Source organism: Megalops cyprinoides, chromosome 14, assembly GCF_013368585.1.
Source record: "Megalops cyprinoides isolate fMegCyp1 chromosome 14, fMegCyp1.pri, whole genome shotgun sequence".
NCBI lineage: Eukaryota > Metazoa > Chordata > Actinopteri > Elopiformes > Megalopidae > Megalops > Megalops cyprinoides.
This window is the reverse complement of record NC_050596.1, coordinates 6,001,791-6,029,735: the sequence shown is the minus strand read 5'-3', so window position 1 is coordinate 6,029,735 and position 27,945 is coordinate 6,001,791. Positions and strand designations below refer to the sequence as shown.

Here is a 27,945-nt window from a genome sequence, read left to right as displayed (position 1 = left end):
TTACATTTCACATTTCTAAGTGAAGCTAGAGAACCTGACCCTTATTTATGTGATTGAAAAGCGATCATTCTAATGATGTCTCTCTGTACTGTACGCTGTTTATTGCATTGAGTGAGCCCTTGGCAATCACAGACTATTGGCGGTCATAAACATGTCAGTAAACTATATATCTGGCAGATAAAACATATTCCCTCATGTGTCTTAAAGCCTGAGAGTAGTGTTGGGTTAGAACATTTCCCCAGGGGTTACGGTGAACTAAGTTTAAATCAGCACTTGATGTTATAGGCTATTAAAGGTGGTTTAATGGCAAGGGGAAGACCTGGCTCTTTACAGAGTGTCTCTGGTACAGAGTGTAGGCTCAGCCTGAGCCACGTCTCTGGAGTGCCCTGACAAGGCGAGCTGAGCCGCCCCTGTCTCTGCTCTGACTCCTGACAGAGACCACTGAAAAAAAAGCCTTCTGCTCTATTTCCCCAGCAATGGGCTGTCTGTTAACCCAGGCAGAGAGCAATCTACAGCTGAGTTTTCTATGCAGAGAAGAGATCCCTACAGCTGCACAAAGATCTACAATGCAGAGTAGAGAAACCTACAGCTGTACGAGGGTTTGCAATACAGAGAGAAACCTACAGCTGTGCAATGATTTACTACACAGAGAGAAACATACTGGTGTGCAAGCATTTACAATACATCATTTACAATACAATACAGAAACAAACCTGCAGCTTCATAAGTTTACCACTATACATACACAGAAACCTACAGCTGCACAAGGTTTTAATATGCACAGGACAGAAACTTACAGCTGCACTGTAAGGAATTATTATGCAGAGAAAAACCTAGAACTGAGTAATGGTTTACTGTGCAGAGCAGAGAAACCTACAGCTCTACAACAAGGGTTTTTTTATGCACCTCCAGCTGCAAAACTGTTTACTATGCAGACAGAAACCTATAGCTCTATGATGGTGTAGTCTACAGAGAAAGAAACCCTACAGCTATGTTAGGGTGTGGAGGAGACAAATTTGAACTCCATCCAAGATGGCCACCAGCAGATATGAGAGGACTTGCAGTTTTATGTGTCTGGGACATTACCCGCACACTTATATACATGATTACAGCTGTGTTGCTCAGTATTCTGTGCATTTATCCTTGATTCTCACCTTTGCCTTTCAGGCCTGAGATATGTATCAGAGTGAAAAAGATCATGGAATATTCTTCACCATCACATTCGGGCTAAAACGGCTGATCACCACCTGATCTTGGCAGAACTGATTGGTGCTTACATTTACAATAATTCAAATTCCCATCTAACAACTGTGCAGTGCATGTGAAGACCAAGGCAATACTGTGTGATGGTGCATCAGATAATGGTGCATGTTAAGCTTGTAAAGCCTTTCTTTATCGGCTCTTGTATCTGGGCAGAGGAATGCAAACTGATGATACAGCCAATGTGACGATGAAATTATGCATAAATACCCGCCTGGAAAACAAACAGCTCAGAACACGAGCTGAACACGTGACTTTCAGAGGGGGGAAAACAACCGAGCCCCTACGGCGGGCAAGCTCGTGCTGTCGCGCTCGGGTTCAGAGAGCTTGTTTACCGTGTTATTGCTCATAGCTACACGCAAAAAGCTGATCATTCCGGAACATACGACCTGGGATTCCACTCACACAGCTCGGAGGATATGAGGAAACACGTTAGTCGATCAACAAAACAAAAAACAACAACATCATAAAAGACACTCCCAAAAAATGCTAATATGCAATTTCCTGTTTTTATCCTTCCTGACAGTAGTCTTTATAAAAATAGGATTAAGGGTACAGAATGGGTACATATTTGGAACAAAAGGAGGACTCGAAAGATTAATCTTTCTACACAAACAAAACATCCCTGGGGAAGAAAGATGGTAAGAAAAAGGGATATTTTGAAAAGGCAATGGCATCATATCCTTTTTATTGTTCACCATTTACGACTGCTTAAGGGCACAGTGGGCTTCTTAAATAATCATTCAGGTGCTCTTATCAGTTCTGATCTCTCCCTCTCACACCCACTCTGGTTTCAACATATTTCTTACATGTTTCTAGCAGAGGGCAGCTAACATTGTTCACAGCTTTATAACCATTTAATTGCAAGTAAACAAGAGGTGTGATGCCTTTATTACATGGCTGTGCAGAAGGCCAGGGGATAAGGAAAGAAGCATTTTTTCCTTCTCTTTCTCTGCTCTCGGCCTCACTCCCCTTCTCTTTGCCTAACCAGCATCTGTCCATTAGCATTCAGTGTGCAGTGCTTCCCTTCAATAACCCAAAGTCATCTGTATCCAGGCAACCCTTCAAATTTAATTTACAGTGAATTGCCAGATCTTTATCAAACCATAATTACCAGCCTAATGTGAAAGATACATTTTTTTTTTTTACCACTTGCAACTTGTATGTGTAAGGATGGGAGGCTTTTCAATGAGGTCATCCAACAGGTTCCCAGTGTCCTTTTTCAGGGGGGTTAATGAAGCCTGAGCAAAAAATATTATTGAGTTTTTGCCAGTAGGGGTGGATTGTAGATGAGAATAAAGTTGTCCAAAAAGCCAAGGGAAAATAGGCATATTTCTGGATTGGCATACCAAAATCCTATTGACTGTGTTCATTTTCCCACCTACTCTATAAAGTGATGGCTGCTTACAATAATAACTTCCATCTAGGAAGTGTTGTGTTAAATGAATGTACTGATACAAAAATTCATATTGGGCAGCAGTGTGGTGTAGCACTAAGAAACAGGGATGTAACCAAAAGGTTGCCAGCTTGACTCCCAGGTGGGACTCTTTGCTAAATTTCCTCAGTAAATACCCAGCTGTATAATTGAAAAATGTGTAAAAACTGTAAGGTTCATAAGTTGCTCTGGTGTGTCTGCGAAAAAGCAACTGTCAAGCAAACATAATGTAATGTCTGGGGCTGGTAAAGGCATAACTGTTATCTTTATGACTCTCGTAATGTCTACCAGTCCATTCAGTCTTTTCAGCGTATAATTGCCTTTGGGCTTAAACATCTGAGAGCTGGAGAGCAGAGCTTGCCCTGTGAAAACCAAACACTCCTGATCAGATACCACACAACATTAAGCGAGACAATGCTAAGGCCAGCATGCTATAGCCAGGTGAAACAATGGGTTTAGGGACACCTGACACCTGGGCCATTCATCACCTTGAGTTTGTACCACAACAAGGTGTGATCCTGTCATCAAGGGGAAGAGGAGGAGAGTCTCCGGAATCAGGAATCATTACCTCACTCTAGATACCATGTCAGGCCCTTAATGGACCCTCCCCCCCACCTCCCCAGCCTGTCAGTTTGATTGACACCTCTGCAGTGGACGCAGGCTGAGACCCCTGCAATAGGGTGGATTTATGCTCCCCCCCCCCCCCCCCCAACATGTAGGTTCACATTACAGCAGGTAATCAGATTTGTGAGAGCAGCTTTTGAAAATCCTAAATTACTCTGCATAAAAATATTTCTACAGATTACTCCCATCATTAGGAGAAAAGTCAGAATATAAACTTGAGCCTCAATCAAAGCAAATTCTCTGTTTTCTTCTGAAAATAATTCAGTTGTTTCCTTTCCCCACTAAGTTTACATATATTGCAGTAAAATCATACATGGCATTTACACTGCTTGGCAAAGTTTTCCATGACAAAATATAAAATATATTTTATACATTATTCCATATATTATAGATTTATAATGTTTCATCTATGTATATAATACATAAATAGCTTGAATATGAAACTGTAAGAAATAACATCAACATGGTAGGTACAGTGGGTACATGCAGAATCATTCTACTATTTTTTATCAATGAAGAAAACTGAGATTCTTTTCATGTGTCTATAAACGAGGTATATAATTTCACTTCATGTTGTCATAGAATTTTGAGGCTACAGGGCCATGGAGGTGTGCATTGTCCCCTAAACTCAGAGTACCAGTCTCTGATCTGGTTCAATTCACACCAACTTCCTCCTCCAGTGAGGTCCACCCCACCATAGCCAAAAACATGTGCCTTCACTGGACCGTCCTGACTTTCTGTTTTGCCAGGCGGTCATGTGATGCAACTCTGTTGCCAACTATGTTGCGCTGGGTCTATGTTACCCAGAATTCCTGTTAAATAACTAAATTGCTGGATTGGATTAGTAAAACGAGGGCCTGAATTAATAAGCCATGTGTTTGGCTTGATGAACTGAGTGCATGAATTACTAAACCATGGGTATGGATTGATAAATTGAAAGTATGAACTACTACAAGGAATTTTTCTTTTTTGACCACGTCCTAGTGAGCTTCGTAAGTTTCTGTTGAACCTGTCTGGTTCTTTTAGGTACCGAAAATGTATTGTGGTGTTTTTGGTCACACTGTAATGTTATGTATTTGTTTTGTGGCATGTCTCATGGTGTGGGCATGGCTAACATTCTGGTATTGGTTTCTTTATGTTGAAAGGTGACTTTGCAAGCAGCTCAACCCCCACATTATAATGGCCCCTCTCAAGTAATACCTGATAACAGTAACAGTGACTGAAAGATGAATAAAAAATCCAAACTACACATTAACTCACACTCAAGCTTGATGATTCTATGTAACAGCCTGCAGCCTGGAAAAATCTCTGCCATTCTGGCTGGCACAATCAGCAGAGTTCTCTCCCTCTCCGCTGCAGAAAACAATGATTGGTATTCATCTAGTGATGCCTGCTCATCCCCTCCCCTCCCCTCTAATCCACTAGCACCTCTGTTCGTGCGTGTGGGCATGCACACACACACACACACACACACACACACACATCCCCACAGGCACACACACATCCCCACAGACGCACATACACACATACATAGACAAACACAGATACACACACAATGACACACAAACACGCACACATGCATGCACACACAAACACAAACATGCATGTGCGCACACACATACACACAAACACACACACCGTCTGTCTTGCTCTGATACTACAGGCCCACAGAGTGCTAAAGCAGGCAACTAATGCAGTCACTATTCCCCCACTATTACAGATCCACAAGTCATTAGCAGTCAAATGTATTAGGGTTGGGAAAACTGGGTCAGGGTTTCAAAAGAGTGTCGTGGTTCTGATCTTCTCCTGCAGTACACAGAGCTGTGAAAATGTGGGCTGGCTCCCTGTGCAGACCTTGCTTACGCTAACACTATTTATTTGCTTAGCATGGCTCACATTCATTTCCATTAATGCAGATGGATCTTTACTGAAGCACTTCAGGATACACACCCTGCTTACAGGTATACCAGTAGTGCCTGACCTAGATTAGAATCTGTGATCTCCCAGTTTAAAGTTAAGATCCTGAACAGTTTCACCAAAACACTCATTCACTCAACACTCAAATACCATACCCCTTATAGCTGACAGCTGTCTCTCTCAGGGTTTGGACTGTAGACAAAGTAAAATGCAGTAGTAAAGAGGAATGTCAAAGTGCCTACTAATTCATTTTATTCTACACAAAACAACATGTAATGTGTTTTTGGTCTAGCCTTACAGTTCCGTACTAAATGCATGGCATTAAACATTAGTTCCCTAGTCACATATTACAACATTCCATTCCGCATATGGCTTTTCTTTCAGAGACACTTTGGTGTGGGATACAGATAATGGATAGGAGGGATTTTTTTACACATATTAGCCACTGTTATTTATTATTTTACCATTAAGATAGGCTACAGTAAGTAAACTATGAATATGACCCCATATGGCAAGCTGCTAAGCACTAGAAACCAACTAAGATAAAATTTAATCTGCGATATGTCAATCTGAAAGCAAAAGGTTTGTTTTCAAGAATGTGTCTGTGTGTATTTTAAGAATGTGTCTGTTTTGCTCGTTAGCTGGTGTATATCCAGCATACACACACATACACACACACACCCAGCCCTGACCCTAACCTCACCTGCCGTTCCCCTCCTTTGAGTTAAACACTGACAATGTGTGATCTGGCACTTCTAATCATTTTAGGCACATAATGTGAAGGCTGTCTGATTCTAAGATATATAACCAAACCTTTAAGTGTGTTGTTTTTAAAATGGCATGCTATTCTGTGAAAACAAGACAAGACAAGGCATTAATTTAAGTATTGGCTCTTTGTAGATTAGAACAGAAGCAAAAACTGCACAGCAGATGCCATTTTGGACAAAATTCCAAAACTCAGCTGTGGGATACCCAAGTTCACATTCCACAGTCAAGAAAGGAAATGGTTAGACTGAATATATTATCAAATAATTAGTACACCATGACCCTTATCTTCTGTAAGTTATCCCCAGTCCTCAGAACCAGCTCACAAATCTAGAGAACAGTCTTCCAAGAGCAGTCAAAGCAAATCAGATCCAATTGTGTGGGGTGAAAGTGTGCACTGAACTGCAGACAGAGCAGAGTGCTGAGCCGAGAGCAGAGAGCTGGCAGGAGGAAGGGGTGGTGGCGAGCTAAAACCCCTGTCTCCTGGAGGTGTAAGCACCAGGTCTGGCTTGCTTGGAGGGCGTGACGTTCCTCCGCTGTGGATCCGGGTTGCTCTTTCTTTCTGAGGCAGTTCGCGTCTGCATACTGCCGAGGTTCAGGGCGACCGCGCGGCTGTGACCTTTCCCCCTTTGGCCTGTTCCCGCTGCCCTGCTCAACTCTGCATCGACCCCTGCTGATCAAAGGCTTTCAGCCGCAGGAACCTGCAGAGGCCAGAGCCACAGCGGCCCATCTGCTGAACCAACACCTTTTACACTCCCCAAAGACAAGACTTTTCTGCAGAATGTGGCTGCTCAGTTTTAGGATATGAGTGCCTGCACTGTCACCTTTTGTTTCAGGTCAGTTTAATTTAAGCTCTGAGCCAGTGCAATGTCAGTAGTTCTGGCAAAACTTTACAGGGCAATACTGATGTTATAAAAATCATGGTTATTTATTGGGCAGTTATCCTAAGCCTTGTCGAATGTAACATCCTGGAAACACACTCTATAGTGTCTATAGTGACAGTCTAGTGACTGTTAATGAAGATGTCACGACACAGAACCACGATCACCCTCGGCGTCCAATGAGATTGGTTGCCTCGTTCCTGTCTTCCACACTCCCACAGACGTGCCCTGGATCTGGTCTGCAATGGCCTTACCACGCAGCCGGGGGCCCTTCAACCCCTGAGCCAATCAATTAGCAGGCGGCTCCATGGAAATGAAGATACCAGCTGTGAGTACAGGTGTCTCAACACGGGCTGCAGGGAGATCAAAGGCCAGATCAGAGGGATAACAGCGGCGCGGCTCACCTGGCGTTATCCGTCTCTGAAACCGACAGCCAGCCATGCGCCAGAGACGCGCTCCTGGGCTGCGATCGGGGGTGCTATCTGCATTCGAGCGCATTAAGAACTTGGGAATGAACTCCTGAACCCCGGGCGCTGGAGGAGGGATCTCGTTGTGAAATCCAGGCTGGTACGGCTAGCGCCAGTCTGCTTGCCCTCTGGCTGTTTTCTCTACCTGACTCCCGTCCATCTAAACCCCATGCGTGAGAACGGGCAACCGCAACGCTTCGCCAGCGCCCGCCCAAGATTTCTTACATCACTTACAACACCTCTTACAACACACACACGCACGCACACACACACACACACACACACACACACACACACACAGAGTACCCATCAGACATGCTTATTTTATCCAAAAGGAATGCCCTACTCCCCCTTTTATGGGTGCAAACTCATAAAAATGTATTTTTTGGGTGTATTGCAGTTAAACCCAATCATTATGAAGGCTCACAACCTGATTACATTTCAACTGACAAGGGCCTTCCTCTTAAAACATCAAACTTCAATTCAAAGTAATTACATGTAATTTCCCTCAGCAAATCCTACGACGGCTCTGATTTGAAACATAATCCTAATCTTAGTTTAGGACAGCATGCCACATACAGTCATTCCTCATGGCATGACAGATAACATTCATCTGAATGTTCACATTCATTTCTGAGGCAGCTGCAAAGAAAATTAGAGATACTTTGATTCAACTTCTTGCCAGAAATGAGGCCTGGTGTGAATCAGGTGTCAGCCTCTCAGGTTCCAACAGGTTTGGAGAGAGTACTTTTTGCATGAAACTATTAAACATTAAGCATATTGAACATAAGTATCAAGGCAAATAAAACACTTCAAACAAAAAGTTACAGTCTGATAACCTTGTTGGATTATGAAAGCATGTCATGTATCATTCCTGGGAACATTACATATATCCCGAGAGTAGTAAACATACCTATACTTCATATATAACATCTGCCTTCATTCTGCTAAAAATGCCACCGTCATCTCCATGACTACCTTATGATGACTGACAATTTTCCATCACTGTGTGGAGCTCCAGAAGCCTCTCAGAGACTGCCTGATGACATAATGTAAATAGACAAGGAATGGACCAATCAAAACAGCCCGAGGGAGCCACGGCAGGAGCTCATTCTGTCTCCTGTCTCATTCACATCACATCATGCATGCATTTACAGGAATGCATAATAATAATAATAATAATAATGCTATTATTATTATCATTATTGTTATTATTATTACCACTACAACTACTACTATAACTTGCTAAACTACAGCTTGTTTTCAATGTGATTGATAACTGGCTTTGAATACCCACATCTGCCACTACATCTTTTATGGAGAGCACTCGATGGATACCTGCTTACAAATAACCAGGCCAAATAAGATCTACACAAGCCAAAACCGATGGTGAACCTGCCACAAAATCAGGTGTGTTTCACTGACCATACTGCTACCACATGCCACATAGGTGCACTGGCCCGAAACAGACTACGCACCCCTGAGGAAAGCAGGCAGGGCTGAGGGGAGGCCTTAGACGGGCCGGAGGCTGTATGATGAGACCGATCACAGCGGCCGCTGAGGAAGCAGACCGTGACAGTTAACGCCCTCCGCCACGTGAGTGGAGTGGCATGGGCTCGGGGGGTGGGGGCGATGGTCCCATTCTTTCAGGCAACAGCCAAAGGTCAACTTGGACTCACGTCAGCTCCATTTAGAGCAGACAGAAGACACAGACTGCAGAGTGAGACTGTCTGTGTGGGGAATTAGGTAGCTCAGGGCTAACAGTCTTCTTTTTATATTCCCCCAACAAAGAGGCAGTGGAGGAAAGGAGGGGTGAACACTGACTGCAGGGCCCTCCTTGTTTATGCAAATGCACGTGTGTTGCATGCTACAGTGTTCTGCATGTTTATTGATTGCGATATGACCGTTTTTCACTGAACATCATCATGGCACAAACATGTTAGCTCTGTCAGAGGAACACAGGACTAACCTACATCCATCAAACGGCAGTGCAGTGATCCTCAGACCTGAGCTGATTTCTGGAAGGCGCTTATTAGTGACCAGGAAACAAGTGGCAGCAGGATCCCATTAAACAGGACGATAATCTGCAAGGTGCCCTACTGTCGCTTTTTGCTTTGGCAGCCTCCTGATCTGAGGCAAGCTAGCCCTGCGACAGAGAGAGCGCTTTAAGGTGGAGGAGCATTGGCTTTGATTTAGAGAGAAGGCCACCATTCTGCAGAGTCCGTCTGGTATCTCTGAAAACTCATCACCAGTAAGATGACACTTATGAGAAAGCCAGGGTGTTTTCTTGGGAGGGGGGTTGAGGGAGGGCTGGCACTCCGTCCATAAAGAGATGACCCTGGGGGCAGAGAAGGGGTTTGGGGGTCTGGGGTGTCGGCTCAGACTGGCAGAGCCCCCCTGCTGGGATTTGAACTGTTGCTACCTCAGCTCAGAGCTGCAGGCCAACGACCCTTATGCAGACACTCCCACCCACCACCCCCAACCCCACAACTACTCCACAGATACACCCAATCACACCAGCCTCAGTGAGGAAGCGCACACATATATACACACCCCACATACCAACACACATCCCCACCTCCATTGATTCAGTGAAGATACACCCCCCACCCCCACCACCACCACACAGACCCACCCAATCACACCAGCCTCAGTGAAGCTACACAGGGCCCGCTTACAGCCCACTCAAGAACACAGAGGTTAGATCAGGGACAGCCCCCTGTAGAACCAATCAGCAGCAAACCCCCTGCCAATCCTGCTGCTTAGCAACAACACAGCTAGTCACTAGAGGGCCAATGCTTTTTCAAAGCATTCCTTCAATTTTGGGTTATTTTTTCAGGGGTGGTGGGGGGGGTCTGTGAAATTTTAAGTGACACATACAGCATGCAAATCTAGTTATGTGCTTAACTTATTCATGGGGCATCAACAGTGACTCTAATAATATACCCTGCAAATCTGAGAGAGATGGGAGGAGCTACCCTTGGTACCTGTGCTTTTTAAAACTGTTTTAAAAAAAACTGTGGTCATATGACTCATCTAATATTTCATATGACAGTGACATTGTTTTTTGATCATTTTTTTTATTTTTGTAATTTTACATATTATAAATCCTAGAAATTGGGTCCAGCAAAGGTAGCTACGGGATGGCCAAGCAACAGAACTTGGTGACTTCAACCTTAATGTGAGCCGCACTGAAACTCAATCCTGATGGATTCTAGGGATGGACCACATCAGAGAGACCTTTCACTGCCAAACGTGATTTGTCATGTACAATCACTGTGACACCACCAGTCTAGATGTGCACATTTTAGTTAATTTGATATTTGGATAATCTATGGTTCCTAAGAGTATTTGAATCACTGAGCCACATTTTGTCCTGATCACTATATGAAGCTTCAGCTCTTTATGCATAAAACTCCCTGCAACTATGTCTGCATTCGCTCATTGTCTTGACATAAAAAATATTAAATATAAATGAACTATCTGTTATTTTATGCAGCGTTCTTAGGTTTTCCTTCATGAATACAGATGCATTTGTTTGGTCATTTTATTATTATTCACAAGCATCTGAACACTGATCCAAGCAAGCAGCTACTGATCTCATGGCCAAATATGAAGGCAGCTTCAGGTTCACGACAACTAGGTTCCTGCCAATGCAGTGGTTCCGTGTTTTTGGAACACAGCGTTACAACTGTGGAGTGGAGTTTCGTCATGTTCCACAGAGCTGCCAGGACTCTGCACAATGGCTTGGCCGGAGGGGTCAGCCCAGCGCACCTTGGACGGGGCACAGAGGAGCAGGAGACCCAGAGAGCAAGCTGCATTCTCCTCTCCGCAGTCTGCACACGCACAGTCTCCCATGCAGATAATGTGAGGGATTTTATAACTGCAGTGAAGCCTGCTCCGACAGTGTCACCGCTCAGAGCAGATGCAGCGCATCAGCGCCTGAGCCATGGTCATTTAACACGCCCCTCCCCCGCTTAGAAAAACGAAGCGACAGAAAGCAACAAATCAGCACCGAGGTGTCCCCGGTTCCCCGCATGAGCGACACATTTACGGGGAGGAGATAAAATGGGGCGGGGACAGCCCCCCCCCCCCAAAAAAGCGTTAAAACCTCGGCGACGTATCTCGCCTCCAGCCCGACCTCCGAATCGTCTCTCTCCTCAGACAGATTACTCCTTATCTCCCGCAAAACTGATCAAAAAAAAGAGAGAAAAAAAGACAAGACGGTTCATCTAGAGGACACTCACCAAAGACGGATCAACTTTCCCAGAGCTGCCCTCTCCCTCAAACCCCGGAGGATGAGATGAAAGTCATCCTTCAGTAATTACTCAGTGCTGCTGCGGCGCAGAGCTCAGACACGCCCCTGTCGTTTCTATCACATTTGGGGAGACGTCTGATAAGATAAAATTACAAAAAGTTGGCCAATGCTTCAGATGAGTTTCAAAAAAAAAAATCACAGACAGAGCACAGCCTCTTTCACACACCCCATTGCTTATCACTCCAGCAAAACAGCACCGAGACCACAGATATGTCAATTATATAACAAGAAAGTGAGAAAGCACTGTACCATTTGCTGTGTCTTATTAGCAACTGTCTACCAAATACAATGTCATAAACAAATGACACCCAGATGTACCCAAGTGTAAAACGAGCAAATCCAAAAACCACTGTCGGACACAGGATGCCATGTGCACCACAACACCACTGCAATGCACTGCTGAATCATTTTATGCAGGTGACTGATGAAGGACTCCACAGGGGACAGGTGAGGGGACTCTCTCTGTAAACCCAGCCCCTTCCCAGACTCCTTCAGTCCTCACTGCTGGTCTGTGTAATCAGCACAGAGAGTCAAACCCTATGGCCAGATAATGACCACTCCAGTAATCCATTTACTGAAGGCCTGCCGTGAAATAAATGCAAAAAACGAGGCTAAGCAGGTATTGAGCCATGTTTTACCTAATGCACCTCACCCATATTTGGTTGTTAGGAGAACACGAGGACAACTCAGACGCAAATGTTTCCATACATGCCTTCATAGATTCTTTGCAATGTGCATGCAAAAGGAAAAGCAGTTAATCCAATCACTGAGAAGCACACAGGAAAGAAAATTAGGAATCTCTGCCTCATCAGCCCGTGGGGAAATGGGGTCCATACCTCGCGACCGTCGTGGGACACAGCACCCGAGGGCCATGGTTTTTCGGAAGGTCCCGCTGGCGGGGGTTGGCGGATGTGAGGGAGGCAGCCTGTGTTGCCCTGTTCTCTCTCTTTCTCTCTCTCTCTCTCTCAGGCTCCACTCATCTGCACCTCAGGCAGCAGTCTGGGCCTCTCCTCCACAGCACTCTCTCCCTCACCTCCCCTCTGCTCTGCAGCCAGCCTGACTGAGCCCGGGACCTCTGCAGCTACACCGAGTAGGCCTGCGCTCCCGCCCCCCTCACCTCACACCACCCCACCCCTCCTCCCCCCCCAGAGGCTGGCCGCAGATGGTTCAGTCCTGGTCTGACTTGGGCCGCCGCTAATCTCTTTATGGCTCGGTGGAGGAGCCCACAGAGTGGAGAAGTGCTAATCCCTGCTGCTGGGAACCCAATGAGTGTTCTTAACCCTGCTCATTGTTTGCCTGGGCTTGTGTGTGAGAGAGAGAGACTGTGTGTGTGTGTGTGTGTGTGTGTGTGTGTGCGTGTGTGTGTGTGGTGTGTGTGTGTGTCAGAAAAAGAGTGTGTGTGTGTGTGTCTTAGAGAAAGAGTGTGTGTGTGTGTGTGAGAGAGAGAGACTGTGTGTGTGTGTGCGTGTGTGTGTGTGGTGTGTGTGTGTGTCAGAAAAAGAGTGTGTGTGTCTAGAGAGAGAGAGAGAGAGAGAGAGAGACCGCTTCCACACACTGTGGCCACTGGCTTAATTTATTACACAGATTGGCATTTCTGTCATGCCTGTTGATAGGAAACACCCTAAAGCAATGCTCGACTGGCTAAATAAATGCAAACGAGCCACAAATATGAGCACATAACAAAACAAGCCCATCAAATCTGCCTGGAGTAATTATTTTAAAATTCTACTTTTTAAAAGTGAACCTGCACCTTAAGAGCTAAAATCCATGCCACACCAGTGAAACAGCAAAACATGCTTTTACAGTCAGCAATTCATGTGAAGCATTGCCATGTTTTGCATTTGCTACATCACATTACAATGGCTAAGTGTTGACAGGACCCATCTGATATCTGCCATTCAGTATGTCGTAATTAACAGCAGTACACACAAAAAACATAAAGACAATGAGGTCAGCTTGCTACTTTTGCGAGAGGTCCAATTACCCAGGGAAAATGCCAGAAGAAGCTGAGCACTGTGTGATATCAGGACAGTGGCATGGTTCTCAAGAAGATTACATAACATGCCCACAACGGGACGTCTCTGTGCCGAGGTGGAATGATTTGTGTAGTGTGACTTGGCTTATTGATTTCAATCAAAGCTCCCAGAGTTAGTTGTCTAGCATTGCACAAAAGAGAAAGAAATTCCCTGAGCCCCCTCCATGTTCTCTTCCTCGCGAACCCAGCCCTGAGTGGAGAAAACAACACTTTCCATCTTGGTAGACTCACCAGTCCCTTTCTCCCCCCTTAGACTCACGTTTATGCATGCACCCTAACTTCGGGATTGTCAGTTGTACACATTAAGCTCGCAATGGAGCACAAGTGCAATCCTCTGATACACTCACATGGAGCCAATGCATGTTTTCCTTGCTACAACAGAGCAGATGATAGCCAGTGACTAAGCTACTCAGTTTCACAGACGTCCTAAGACTGGTGAAAGATACATCAAGGACACTGCCATGGCTTTACTCAGTGTCCACCCCCAATAATACATAGCACCACCCAAAGAAAATAGCACCTGGTTAAAAACCCAGCCAGATGTAAAAATCCTGACTTGTCAGTTATTAGTGTTCCCCAGGATTCTTTGGTTTGTAACATTAAATAATAGGTAGTTCTCTATTCCCCTATTTAGCTGTAGCCCGAAAGTAAGCCTGCAGAAAACATTGTACTTTGAATAAAATAGAAAAAATGTTATCGTGGGCCATAAACCAGCATCCGAAGACCTACAGAGGGTGACAGAACGAAGGCACAACTAGGGTACAGTTTTTACTGTATGACACTGTTAATTGGCCTTCCAGGTGAAGACAACTGAACTGGGGTGTACCTGCCCGATTTTCGGGTCATCAGTTACGCTCCCCTTTGAAAAGTCAGTACCTTTAGGAAAACGTCAGTTAGCATCAGTTATACCCAGCATTACCCACCCCAGGGCCAGGCGGGGATCGGATTAAAGGCAGCAAAGCAGGATTCCCACAGACAAAGACAGATGGATGCACATACTGTGGAGCTGCAGCAGCTTTGCTTTACGCTAATGGGAAAGCAGCGATTCACTCATGGTATACAGTGCATACGTTATCAGATTATGGGAAACAATGTCCGCTGTAAAAGAGTGTCATAAAGGCTTTGACCTCTGGGCCTAGGGAATTACTCTCATGTCTCTGTTTAAGGAGCCAATTTGTGGGTTTCCCACATAAAGTGGGATAAAAAAGATGCATGGCAAATGGAAGTCTATGCAATACATTTTTAATAAAATCTCTTAGCTGGGAAGACTATATATGACAGACATTCAGAAATGCACTTACAGCGTCCACAGATAAGGCTCTGTATGTCTGCTGGAGCCAGGTCAGCGTGTTTATACATTAGAATGAAGGCACTCTGCCTGCCCCCTCCGTGCCACATGACGAGCTGGTATTGGGTGGAGATGTGGGTCAGCTTCACCCAACACCCCCCACCCCCACCCCCTAACCAACCGCCACCACCCCCATCCCCGCAAGTGAAAATCGTGAGCAGGGCTCTGCCTCCCTGAGATAGCAATGGAAATAATTCCCCCAAAATCCAGCCTATACCAGCACCCCCTGCAGAGCACCCCGGGATGCCAGACAGTAGCCGGAGAGTGGTAATGTCCCCACTGTGACTCCAGAGTGCATGTGACGTGAGACACCACAGAAATGGTGCGAAGGGTGTTTTAAAATTTTCAGCATATTTTGAAAATTCCAAAACCAGTTGTGGCCTCTTGAAAATTGCAGTGGCGATCTTACATCCAGGACAATATGGTAAACTATTTTCGGTGTGGATTGGATGGGAATATCTGATTTGGGAATACAACAAAAACAGCACTTGGGATGTTTTTTTTTAAAAAAAGCATTTACTTGAGCAAGTTACCACTGAATCCCATTAAAAAACCACAGTGTAGTCTCCTTTGACATATACACTTTTAAATACAGTCTTCACTGCAGGGGATCAGGACTGCCAGAGTTCACATCCACAGGGGTGGAGAGGGATTCTTTCACTGTCAAAAAAAGAGTGCTTTTACAGCACGTCGTCACAGATGGGAAAAAAAACGTGCCCTTTTGGAGGTGTGATTAGTAAAACACAATGCAGCGAGCCCTGGTGCCTGTGAGAATAGAATAATACCCATGCTTCCTCTTAATCCCTCTAATCTGCTGCTCTCTCAGTCACTGACCTTGGTGCCATCGCCACTCTCCAGTAGGTGAACTTTTAACTAGGCCACAAAAAAGCCTGGCTGGAGTACACGTTCGAACGGGGGCAGCTGCACTGCCGGTCTGAAGCGCCGCGAGACGCCCATTAACAAGTCAGGGGCTGCTCTTGGGGTGCAGCCAAGATGTATCTGATGACAACGGTCACCCCGTTTAAAGCAAGGAGGAGCGAGCGTGCACTTGTGTGTGTGACCTCAGTACGATTTATGTGAACACAGCTTCCTGCTGGCTTTCCAGCGGAGCAGAATTACCAATAAATTAAACGAAAGGATTTAAACACTTCTGGGAAAAAAGCAGAAGTCAGCTAACAAGCACGGTGGAGAAGAGTGTATATCTTTTGCATCCTGAATTTTGAGTTCACTTCGGACCATTATCTTCTGGAATACTACTGTCACAATAAATTTGTGTTTCACTGAAGGCCTTCCATGCAGCAACAAAATCCAAACAGCAAAGATGTTGCTGGTTTGTCAGACAGGAGTGGGTGCTTCCTGCTCACTGATCTGTGCTGTGTATGTCCTTAAACGACCTTTGGTCTTCCCTAAACATGCACTTGTTCTCAGCCAGAGCTGGAAATGGAAATTCTTACACTATAGGGGAATGAATAGCGTAAAAGTATGACTCCGGCTTTAAGAACAGACTCACTCTTTCTGGAAGCTGGAGGTGTGTGTGTGTTTGCGTGTGTGTGTGTGTGTGTGTGTGTGTGTGTGTGTGCGCGTGCGTGTGTGTGTGTGGGGGGTGGTACACACCTGCAGATGTCTGGTTTCACCAGGGGAAGGGGGGATGGGTGGGTGTGTGTCATTTCAAGCACCCAGACAACAGCGGAGCTCGACAGTTAACACAAAATGGAATGTTCACCAGCACTGATACTCTCTCATGCTCTTCACAGCTTCCTCTCTCTCTCGCTCTCCCAGCAGTGCCTGCAGTACACACATAAATGATTCATCTTCTGCCGGCGCTGTGCTGTGCCTCGGCGTGTTGCTAAAAATGTCCTGAGGACAGCGGTGTCTGCACCCCCTCGTCTACAGGCACATGTGGAGGAGGACTGAATAAGGGACGTTTCCGGGAGACACACAGGAGAGTGTGACAACAGCATCCCTATCCCAGACGGATAGCCACCAACCTGCCTGCTGATGTTATGATGTTAACAATTATTTTTTTCCCCATATGCTGGAGTCTTGAGCTGGCTATCCCTGTTTGGAACATGCATCTGCCATAGCCCTTTACAGCATGCTTCTACAACAAGCCCTGTCTCCTAGCTAATCACCTAATGCCATTGGAGGAACAAAACCACGTCACTTTCCACTTGATTTACACTTAATCCAAATGCACAAATTCCACCTCTTCACTAACAGCTTCTACCTGCAGAACGCTGAAGGCTTCAGGGCAATAATATTAAATTTAAAAAAAACAGAGGAATCATGGGAAACAAATTACATGGCCGAAAACAGGATGGCCCAGCAGTGGTGAGACAGTTCCACAATGTGGTAACTGTGATTTTATACTTTTGTATACTGAGACAACAGCTTGTGGCAGGGTGAAAGGGAAAATGTTGGAAAAAGGAATCAAACAGCAAATTACTCCATTTGAACAAACTTAAAGTTGGTGACACTGTTTTGACTACACTTCAAAACTCAGTCTTCAAATTGGCACAAATGAGCCAATGCAGAATGACTATAAAATTGCTAGGACATAATCACAGACACTCTAAATCATGACAATTTATGTGGCACCTGCATTCCATCATGTATATCATTCGTCGAGAAGGTTCTGGGTGGTAACAGGCAGTTCCGCTGCCATCTGCGTTTCTACTGATGTTCTATCTTTGACCACAGCCCTTCATTCATATTCTTAATGAGCTGGTGAATCAGAGCATTTATGGCTTCATTTACAGTGGCAGCGAGACAGCTTTAAGTGAAGTGAAGCATGTAGAGCTGAATATATGGTCCATACATACAATATCTACGGTGTTACCCATTCTCCACCCAGCCTATCTGCAGTTCTGGTTCTACTGCACCCTCCCCTCACCTGGGACAGGGCAAGTTTCCCAGCAGGGCCCTGTAATCTCGCGAGGGGCGGGGCTGGCCCAGGGGCCCATCTGGAAGGAGCAGGTGGGAGGTGTCTACCTGAGAAATGAGCCCTTATTGCTGGCACCGCTGTTTCTGCACCCTCTGGGTACCAGCATAAAGGCCCCGCGCGCTATAATTAAGCATTTAGGCTACTTCCTCTGCGCGTTTAATCACCTGCCATTATTTATTCACGACAGGCACTGCCATCCCATGCTTCCACCAAAACTGACTCATCAGCTAACAATAGACTCCATTCCGTGGGAAGGGAGAGACTGGGACAGGGGGTTGATTTTCTGGGACTGGTCCATATTGATTCAGACATCGTGTTTGCACCGCTTTACACTGATAGAGGATTTATGCTATCTTAAGAAGTGAGGAGAGAAAAGAACCCAAAAATGAACAGAATCCAATAAAGCCCTTATGATTCATACCTGACTCTGAGACAGGAGCACTGCAAAAGGATCGGAAAAGTGAACCAAATGCATCCTATCTGTCTGTGAGGATACTGCTCTCCAAGTAGCACCGCTAAAGCTGAAAGATGGCTTCAGCAACCCCACCCTTCAGAGCCCAACCCAGCAGGCACAGCGCTCAAGGTAGGCCACACACTGGACAGGTGCACATTAAGAGATTATCATTAAGATAAAACAGTACTTTATTAATCCAAAAATGAAGCTGCACCATTGAAATAACTGCACTTTGGAGGGGTAAGTCTATTGCTGAAAGTGCTCCTTCATAGAGCCAGCGTGCCATGGAGGGAGTGATCAGGACTGTCCACGATGCTCAGCAGCTTGTGGAGCATCTTCCTCTCCAGGACCTCCACAAGAGAATCCAGCCCTGCTGCCAGGGTGGCGCCAGCCCTCCTTAGAAGCTTGCTGATTCTGCTGACATCACACCTGTCCTCACGCTATTTCCCCAGCACATCACAGCATAAAAGATGGCACTGGCCACCACAGTCTGGTAGAATATCTGCATCACTTTCCTGCAGACATTAAAGGAGTGGAGCCATCTGGGGAAATACAGGTGACTCTGTCCCTTCTTGTACAATGAATGGACTGAGAACAGGGACATATTTTCTTTTGTATGGGTGTGTCTGTATTTGCTTACAGTCCTGCAAAGTCTATGAACCAGCCAAACTGCCATGCTGGCCCCTGGCCTGCAGAATGGGAGGTCTTGGCCTTTCGAAGACCATTGACTGGCAGGCTGTTTGTTGCCTGGTCACGCCCTGTTTCCAGGCAACCCCCCCAGTCTCTGCACACAGAGGCTGAACCGTGAGCCCACCCACGCAAGGCTTGTTTGTGTTACTGAATGAAATAATCGCAGCGGTGACACACTGATAGCTTCCTGTCGCACTCTGGAGCGCAACCTAGACCTGCAAAACTGCCTTGCATGTGGTGGAGTGCTGTGGGGGCGAAACCTGCTAATCTCCGTTTACATTACAGAGAGACAGAGGGAGAGGGTGGAGCAGGAGGAGGAGGAGCCACATCTCCTCTCTTAACCAGGTGGATTGGACCAAGGAAGGGCGCAGGGGCTTTCAGAGGTACCCCTTCAGGAGCTGTTCTGCGCATCCACAGTAAAACATAAAGGCATAAGACCCCCTCCGCAAGCCGCATCTCCACCTCTCCCTCCTCCCTCTGCAGGCCTGTTGGCTGGAAGGTTAAGGGTTAATAAGAGCTCCTTGAAACACAGCGGCCCCTTTGCTTAACAAACCTGTGAGAGAAACACCAAAACGCAAGGCTTCAGGAAGATTCAGTGACCCCTATAAATTATAATCTATTGATCTACTTAAAAGAGCTGCGTCCAGCACTACACATCTGTTCAGAAGAGCTGCGCCCAATGTTATGCTCCGACTAAAAAAGGCAGAGGCCTAAAGCTCACATGGCTTTACTCCCCGCACATGTGGCCGCCCACCGCGACCGCAGGCCTGCTGGTAATCACGCCGCGGCTTGGCGGGAAGGCTGAGCGGCGGAGCCCAGCTCTGCGGTGGACTCGGAGGGAAGCTTGTTTTCTCAGCTGCTGCAGATCGCTGGTGCAGGGTCCCAGCGGCGGGCTGGCAGTTGATTTTCAGAATATTTTCCACTTACAAGGTTCAAGTGCGTGGCACAAACACGGCCTTTTCCGGGAAGCGCTGTGTCTCCACTTAACACAGGAAACGAATCGGCCTGTTCAGGAAAATATGAACTCACCGCCGTCTGGCGCACAGGAAACACTAAACACATAGCAGCCTCTTGCATAAGTCACATGAGTCAAACCTCCCTCCTCCAGTGCAGTCTGAAAATCTCTGAGAGGACAGGATTAAATGAAGCAAACACCTGTCTCTTTTCCAAACGCACTTGGTTCCATCATTTCTCTCAAATCTTCCAAACACTGCCCCCTGGTGTTACACAGCTAGGGAGAGATGAACATTTTTTTTTAAGAGCCATGCATCTGCAGAATGCTGCTGAATATTAAGAGCATTATGATCAAATTTCCCTGAGTTACTGAAGTATTATATCACATATACATCAACAGAGAGAAAGAAAGCGAGAAAGCGAGAGAATATTTGCCTATTCACACGGCAATGAACAGCAACAATTAAAAAAAAACCCATCACTATTCCCCTTAGTCCACATGATTAAGAAGAAGAAGAAACAGTTACACCCCAAAGCCAAAGAGCAGCGTCTTGGAAATCACATGACTTTTCCTGAGGAATAAGGGGTTTGTCAGTCCTGTGCCCTCGCCCCTAGCCTGTTCCCAAGGAACTCCGTGTTTCTGGAGGGTTCCCAGAAGTGTGTCAGTGTGAGGGTGATGAGGTGCAGGAGCTGTGGGCTTTTATTTACTCTCTGCCCAGGGCTCCCCTGAGTGTGTCCCCTGGTGACGACCCCCTCCATCAGCCCGTGGACACCCGAGGCTTTCCATCTTACCCAGCAATAGTAACTGAACGATCCTGACAATGAACCACGCAGACCACTCAGTCTATCCTGACAATGAATTAGGCTGAACACTCAGCAAATTCTGACAATGAACCAGGCTGAACACTCAATAAATCCTAACAATGAATCAGGATCTGGTTAACACAGACCTCACACCTTCCCACCACCACAGCAAATTGGACCTCTGTCCCACAAGGAGCAGAATGCTTTGGTCTACACATCCTCCAGTGGTTTCAAATTGTATAATTATTAATATGGAAATATGGGATTGAGGGGACCTGCATTTCAGGACTGTTGCTGATTGGACAACACCAACTGAATTATTGTCTAATCAGTCTGTGAAAACAAATACATTATTTGAGTTCTCTGGTTCCATGAGAAAACACATCTGTCTTTCATTCAGTTTTGTTTCAAAAATTAAATCACAATGACGGTGCAATTCAGCACTATTTACTGGGCTGAAAAATCCATCCAGAAGCCTGACTGTTTGAGCTTTGCTTCATGTTACAAGTTCCAGCAGAATCATTGTAATAGGAAATCCTTCATAGTGCAATGAATGGGGACTGCCGGTGCATGCCCTCCACACCAACAGGCAATTTCCCATGTATTAAATAAAGCTAAATTCCAGTATAGTGGATGGTACGTTCCCCACGATCCTACTGTTACCAAATGAGTTTCTCCCTGCTGCACATTTGCTCTGATTTGATTGATTTGATTTCTGTTGCATTTCTTGCCGCCTTTTACTCCACCAGGGCAAGAATCCATCTGCAGCCTTGTGGACCAACCTACGGATCCACCCCAAAATTGATTCTGGCAATGGGTCCCTGCAATGGATCTGCATTCTTCACTTCAGTCGAACCCGCTGTACTGTACAGGCCGTCTGTGTGGGTCTGCAGGTCAGCCTCTCCGACACAGGACAAGGTCGGCAAAGCCTTGCATTGCCAAATGCACTGCATTTGTGGACTTCTGGTTTTGCAGCAGTCTGAGAGTTCACACTCACCCACACGCGCCACACCAGAGGGATGTGTCCTAGACCCCGTCTCACCACTTTGCACCACGGTGCTTAGAAAAACCATGTCGAGCGCTCTCATTTCCCCCAGCGGGGCCTGGAGCTGGCTGTGCCACTCCTCCCTGAGCCACCGTCACGCTAAACTCACTGTCACGGCAGTCTATCAGAGCAGCTATCAGAGAGGCCTGGCAGTGGTAGAGAAGACATTTCGTCCTGTCAAAATACAAGGCCTTTTTTTAAAGGCACAGGGTCTAGAGGGCATGGGAGTCAAATTCTACACTTAAACATCAGTGAGTACTTTGGTCTCACAGTGTGTATAATTCAATGTATTCCACAACATTTACTAAATGCAGGACAAATCTAAGATGATGCATAAGAAGAAACCGACCATTCAAAGACAATTCTAGTCTGTTGCTATTAATTATCAACAAGAAAGAGCAAACTAAACACAGACTGTTCTGATAAACAACTTGAATGCCATGATTCATTTGACATAAAACAGATAACTGACCCTTCAAATCCATGCAGTCCACAACTTATATGTACTTCTTTAAGCATTTGACACATGAATCATTGCCCTGTTTCCCAACTGATGACTGACTACAAAAAGTCAACTGCAGAATGCCAACCCTTAATCTTTAAAGCAGAGCAAAACAGCCAAATAATCAAGGGGATCTTCTCACCAAACAATGCCGAAAAGCAAAAGCACACATCCAGCTCTAACCGACGATATTAAAATCCCCTCACATCTCTTATACTAGCACGGGGTATCACTTTCATAATGTGTGCAGTCAGGCCAACTTCAGAAACCCTCTGTGAGCTGACAACACCGTGCATCCTCCTGGTCGGAGAACACAGCGGAGCTTGGCTCAGGTCCTCCATTCACGCGAGTCTTTGGAGCCCTGAGGCATCCTGGAGAACGGGACCCATCAGAATGAGCCACGACTGGAGTGGCACCCACTGGCCGGACCACAGGTCTCACACTTCTCAGGTACACCTGGGCTATTCGTTTCACAAACAAGACTCTGTGCCCTTTGACCCTTTGCCTTTGCTCTCCTCATGACTCTGGGCCTCAGGGGGTTCTGAGAGGCACTCACAAGGTGGGGCCCCTCAGAAGGGTGGTGAAATCCAGGAGTGTAACAATACACTGACACATATCGATGCAGCAATACAAAAGCAGTGATATAGCTGCATCAATGCTGCATGTGAGAATCGATTCATACCTTTCATTTACTTATTTTCATTCATATTAACGCAGCAATTTGGATTAAGTTAAAGCATAATCATATATAGTGAAGTAATGCTCAAATGCTCTTTATTTAAAAGCATAGAATAATTTTAAGGTTAAATTGAATTGTACTGTATCAAAATGTATCACAATGAATCGTACCGATGTGACTTCTTTGATATATTCCGGTATATTGTTTGTTGCTTATCTATCAATTGTATTATACCATTGGTAAATCAGAGGTATACACGGCTGATAAAACAGGGTTACAGAAAAGAATTTAAGCATAGAGCCTAGCAGAGAGCCAAGGTATCCCCTCACTAAACAAGAAGAAACCATGCACTCAAAATGAAATGAAATAAAAAAAAATAAACAAAGCAACAACTCAGTCCCAAATGAGACGCAGTGCAAAAAAGGGCAATGGCTAAAAATACAGCTGCATGAAAAATTCATCTTTGCACGCCTGGGTTAGTTTCTGCCAGTCTGGAAACACAGGCCCTCACGAATAAAGCCGGAGAGACCCCGTTTTGCTCCATGAAAAAACAACAGGGTGTACACACAGTGAGTCACGTGTAAAAGGTCCACGAAATTTGTTTACGACGTTGCTTGAGAAGAATTTCGCAAAAATGACATGCTTCTGCCTGTATGAATACAGGGCCAAGGACAACAAGAAAAGAGCAGTGAAAGAGATGAATCTCGCATTGTTCTCTTAAGTCCGCTATGCTTGTTTTTTTTTTTTTCCCCAGAACTTTTTCCCTCTGATGTCACTAAGAGATAATAAATACTGCAACACTGTTTCTGTGTAAGCAGTCATTAAAAAATAATGCACCCACTGCCAGTCTTCACAGCTCAAAGCGGAAAAGACGTTCGGCCTCACTTGACCCCACGTTTATTATGAAAGTGCGGCATAAATCTGAGGTTAACTGTATACAGGTGGGTGTGGAAGCACTGTGAACAATGCTGTTCCTGCAGGCCTTTGTTTCTGTAATGCAGGCTATGGTCAAAGAGAAGTGAACAGGCACAGGTACTGAGACAGGCTTTTCACCACGATACTACTGTGTCTTTGGGGGACCCACTTAGTGAATGAGTGAGTGAGTAAGTGAATGAATGAGTGAGCTAGTGACTGACTGAGCAAGTAAGTTAGTGACTGAGAAAGGGAGTTAGTGAGTGAGTGAGTGAGAAAGTGAGTGAGTGAGTGAGAGAGCGAGCAAGGGCTATTTGTGTTGCTTCTTCCAGTCATTCATTAATCACTGGGTTCTGAGTGTCAGGGTGTCAGAGGAAGAGGTGAAGACCTCTCGTATTAATGGCGTGTGCAATGATGACAACTCCAGGTCATGCCCTTTGAGTTCATAAATCTTAAGGTCAACTACAACTTAGCTATAGGCTGGAATGTAGAAACTGTCTGCTTCACAAGCTGCAAATACACACACGAATGCACACACAGACACACGCACACTCACAGTATGCCGCTTATAGAGCACTGGGACACACGCTCTGCTTTTAAATGTATGCTCTGGTTCAAGAACAATAGCTGTCAAATGTCCTGACAAATGTGATGCTGCCACTTGCGAGCAATGGAGGGAGAGAGACATGAACTGCCCTCACCGTGTGCCTTTCAACAGCATAAAATCAGACAACGAACCAACAACAAATGAACAGTATATTATGCACTCTCAGGCCCCAGCACACTTCCCACCGGTCATTGCCACTAACTCACAATACAGCTGCTGAAACCCAGTTAGAGGCTTAATGCTCTTAGGGGACATCATGGTGAAGGACATAAAGTCTCTTTGTTGAATATATAATCACGGCCACACTCTCCAGAGATTGACTCTGAGATGAATGGCACATTTTAAGATTATAAATGCTGATGTTTGGATAAAACATTTCCTTCCCTCGGTTTATTTTTAATGGGAGGAGTAAAAACAAACAGAGTCAATTAATCACACTGTGGAAGCCAGTAACATGATATTTACGCCGCGCTTCGCGTTCGTGCGTCTCGCTCCTTTCGCGAGGGGAAAAAAGCCGAATTGACGCACTGAGACTCAGCGGTACGCAGAAGCCAAGCGGTGACGCGACGGTGTCAGAGCGTGGATCTGGTCCACCGCACGAGAGAACGCTGCTCCCACAGCCCCCTCTGTGGCCGCACTGTAGCATCGCAGCCCCCCCCCCCCCCCCCCCCCCACCCCCCCCCCACACACACACACACACACACACACACACATACACATAAGTCACTTCCACATGGGATCCTCCACAACAACAAACATTAGCTATGGAGACAGATTTACTGCTCACCCAAATATAGGTCAGCCAATCCCTCAGTTTCCATACAAAACGTCCTTCCTGCAAACGCAATTCCCGTCACAGCCATGGAGGTGTTTCTGTTAATACCAAGAATATTTTAAATTCCCCATTTGGCTGCAGGTTTGGAACTTCTATTGCGTACGTTTATGCGGTTCTACTCATACTGTAATTTTGTGTTTTACTACTATATAAGAACCTAAACCAATGAGGTAAAACAAGTAATTTCTCTGACTGTTTATTATTTTGACATATAATTTTAGAAACAAATATTTCTCCATCTTACTAGTGTACTCAGAAGTGGATTTACTACTCAGTTTACAGTGAGACGTAACCCACTCTTAACCAACCACGAAAACGCTGGCTCATTGTGATAACGAATTATTATTAGTTATGATGAACAACAATATACAGATATGACTGGAAGCTCATGCAAATTTATAAGGGTTCCGCGTATATATATATTGTGAGCATAATGTTCTGTGCAAAATTTTCGACGTTTCAGTTCTCACAGATTAAGTCATTTTACACTCCTCCCTGTCCGCGCCGGTCTCGGCTCAGATCCGCACTGAAGCGTTCACGGAGCTCGTCCTCCAAGGCAAATAAAATCAAGCTGCGCAGTAAATCCCCAGTCTCTTTTACGACCCCTACTTTGACCGGATCGCGTAAACAGATCCGTTTAATTGGCCGAGTCAGTCACTGGGGGGAGTCGGCATGGAGACGTCTTATTTACACCCCATTAAGACTTATGACCTGTAAGATTTTTAACACGGAAAACAACAGGGCAAATACAACACGTAAACACCGGAGCAGAGTTTTCTGTCGGCGGCCTACGGTTGATGACGGAGCGTTACAAGGATCGCGGGGCTAACGCAGACTGCAGAGAACTCCTTTGACCTGCTCCGTGTCTTAAGCCGCAGCCAAAGTCAACTAATAACGAGGTGGCAGTTACGTAACTGTCTCCGCAGGGTAATTGCAGGGTTTTTCTTCACCGCTTCCTGTATCAAAGGCCGAAGATACAGGATACCTTCTTCCAATTCGGCGGGGCTCTCGTCTCTCATTCTTGTCACAATATGCGTTTCATTCACTGGAATGAATGTGAATACGGAGGGGATCGAGCATCATATAATAATGCACGGACAAAGCCAAGCCTTGTCGTTTTCTTGAAATTTGCTGAGGAAATGTCAGCTTCCGATACTTGTACCACAACCACATCTTTCCCCAGCTCCTTTTCCTCCAAGTGAAAGTCATTATGTATGTGACTAAACAGATTTATCAGAGGGCATGAAAATAATTTAGGACTTTTCTTTCAAAACATCATACATGTGTTCAATGGTCACAAAAGACAATCATAGTTTCCAAACATGCAGGCCCTTTTCTGGTGCAGACCAAAATATCTTCAGAAGACTATGAAGGGCTTTGGTCACAGAATGCTTTGAGGAGCCAGATGGAATGATGTAACAGCTGGTTAAAGTAAAAGACTCAAACACAGTGTCAAGAGTTTCCAGGGTGAAGTGGGGACATTTGCAGCACAGTGAGCGCCCTCTGCTGGCCTCTTTCAAGGCCTGCCAGGCAGTGAGTGGGCAGGCTTTGGGTGATGGGGAAGGGGGTTTACCTCTCAGTGTATCCCTGCGAGTGGAGGTGACGCAATGCAAATAAACAGAAGACAAAAGCACCCTATCTCCCATCCAGCTGGCTCAACAGGAACTGGCGCTGGCAGGACGCGCCGTCAGGCAGGCAGCCCACCAGTCATTCAGCGTGCACAATAGAGGGATCAGCCGCGTAGAGGGCACCACGGGGCTTCCCGTACATCTACAGCACAGCGCACAATGCACCGCACACCTCGTCCAATCAGGACCTCTGATGGGGGCCGGCAGCCGGGCCCTTTAGGAAAAGTTAGTCGTCCGGTGGCACAACATCAACACCACATGCACTCACACAGATGTTGTTTTTTTCAGCTTGGTTTGTGAACAGCAATACTAGAGTATTGCTCCAGAAGCAAGCCATGGCAGCCATGCTTGACATTGAGTGTAAATGGCCTGTTAAACATGCAACAATCAGCAAACTCGTGTGAAGAACACTGTTTTGATTCGCTCCAGATGTGACAGGCTTTTACGATCCCCGAGTTTATATTCGGAAATGACATGTCCATGAAAAGGCCAAACATCAGAGGGGTCAACATCAGAGGGAGGTAGAAAGACAGGGTGTGCCAACTTCCAAACTATTTTTACTTTTTGCATGTTTTTTTTCCAGATGGAATCATTGTCATTGCTCATTTCTAACAGATACAAATCACAGTACACAATACAACACACAGTTTTTCGTATTTACACCAGCCATTCGGCCATGGATCTTACGTCATTTAACACTCTGGTGACCACAGCCTTTGGCGGCTAAGATGTGAATATACCATGTAACACACAGATAAAGGTTAAGGCTAGAGCATCATATCAAATTATTAATAATTATCAACAACTTTTCAGGAATTATGACAAAATGTGCTCATAAATT

General features: G+C 45.6%; 1 protein-coding gene across 2 annotated transcripts in view; it reads right to left on the bottom strand.

Moving 5' to 3' along the window:
- LOC118788882 (Nance-Horan syndrome protein-like) overlaps window positions 1-27,945 on the bottom strand; it is a 104,281-nt gene that overhangs the window by 18,822 nt on the left and 57,514 nt on the right. The gene's annotated exons all lie outside the window — the stretch shown is intronic.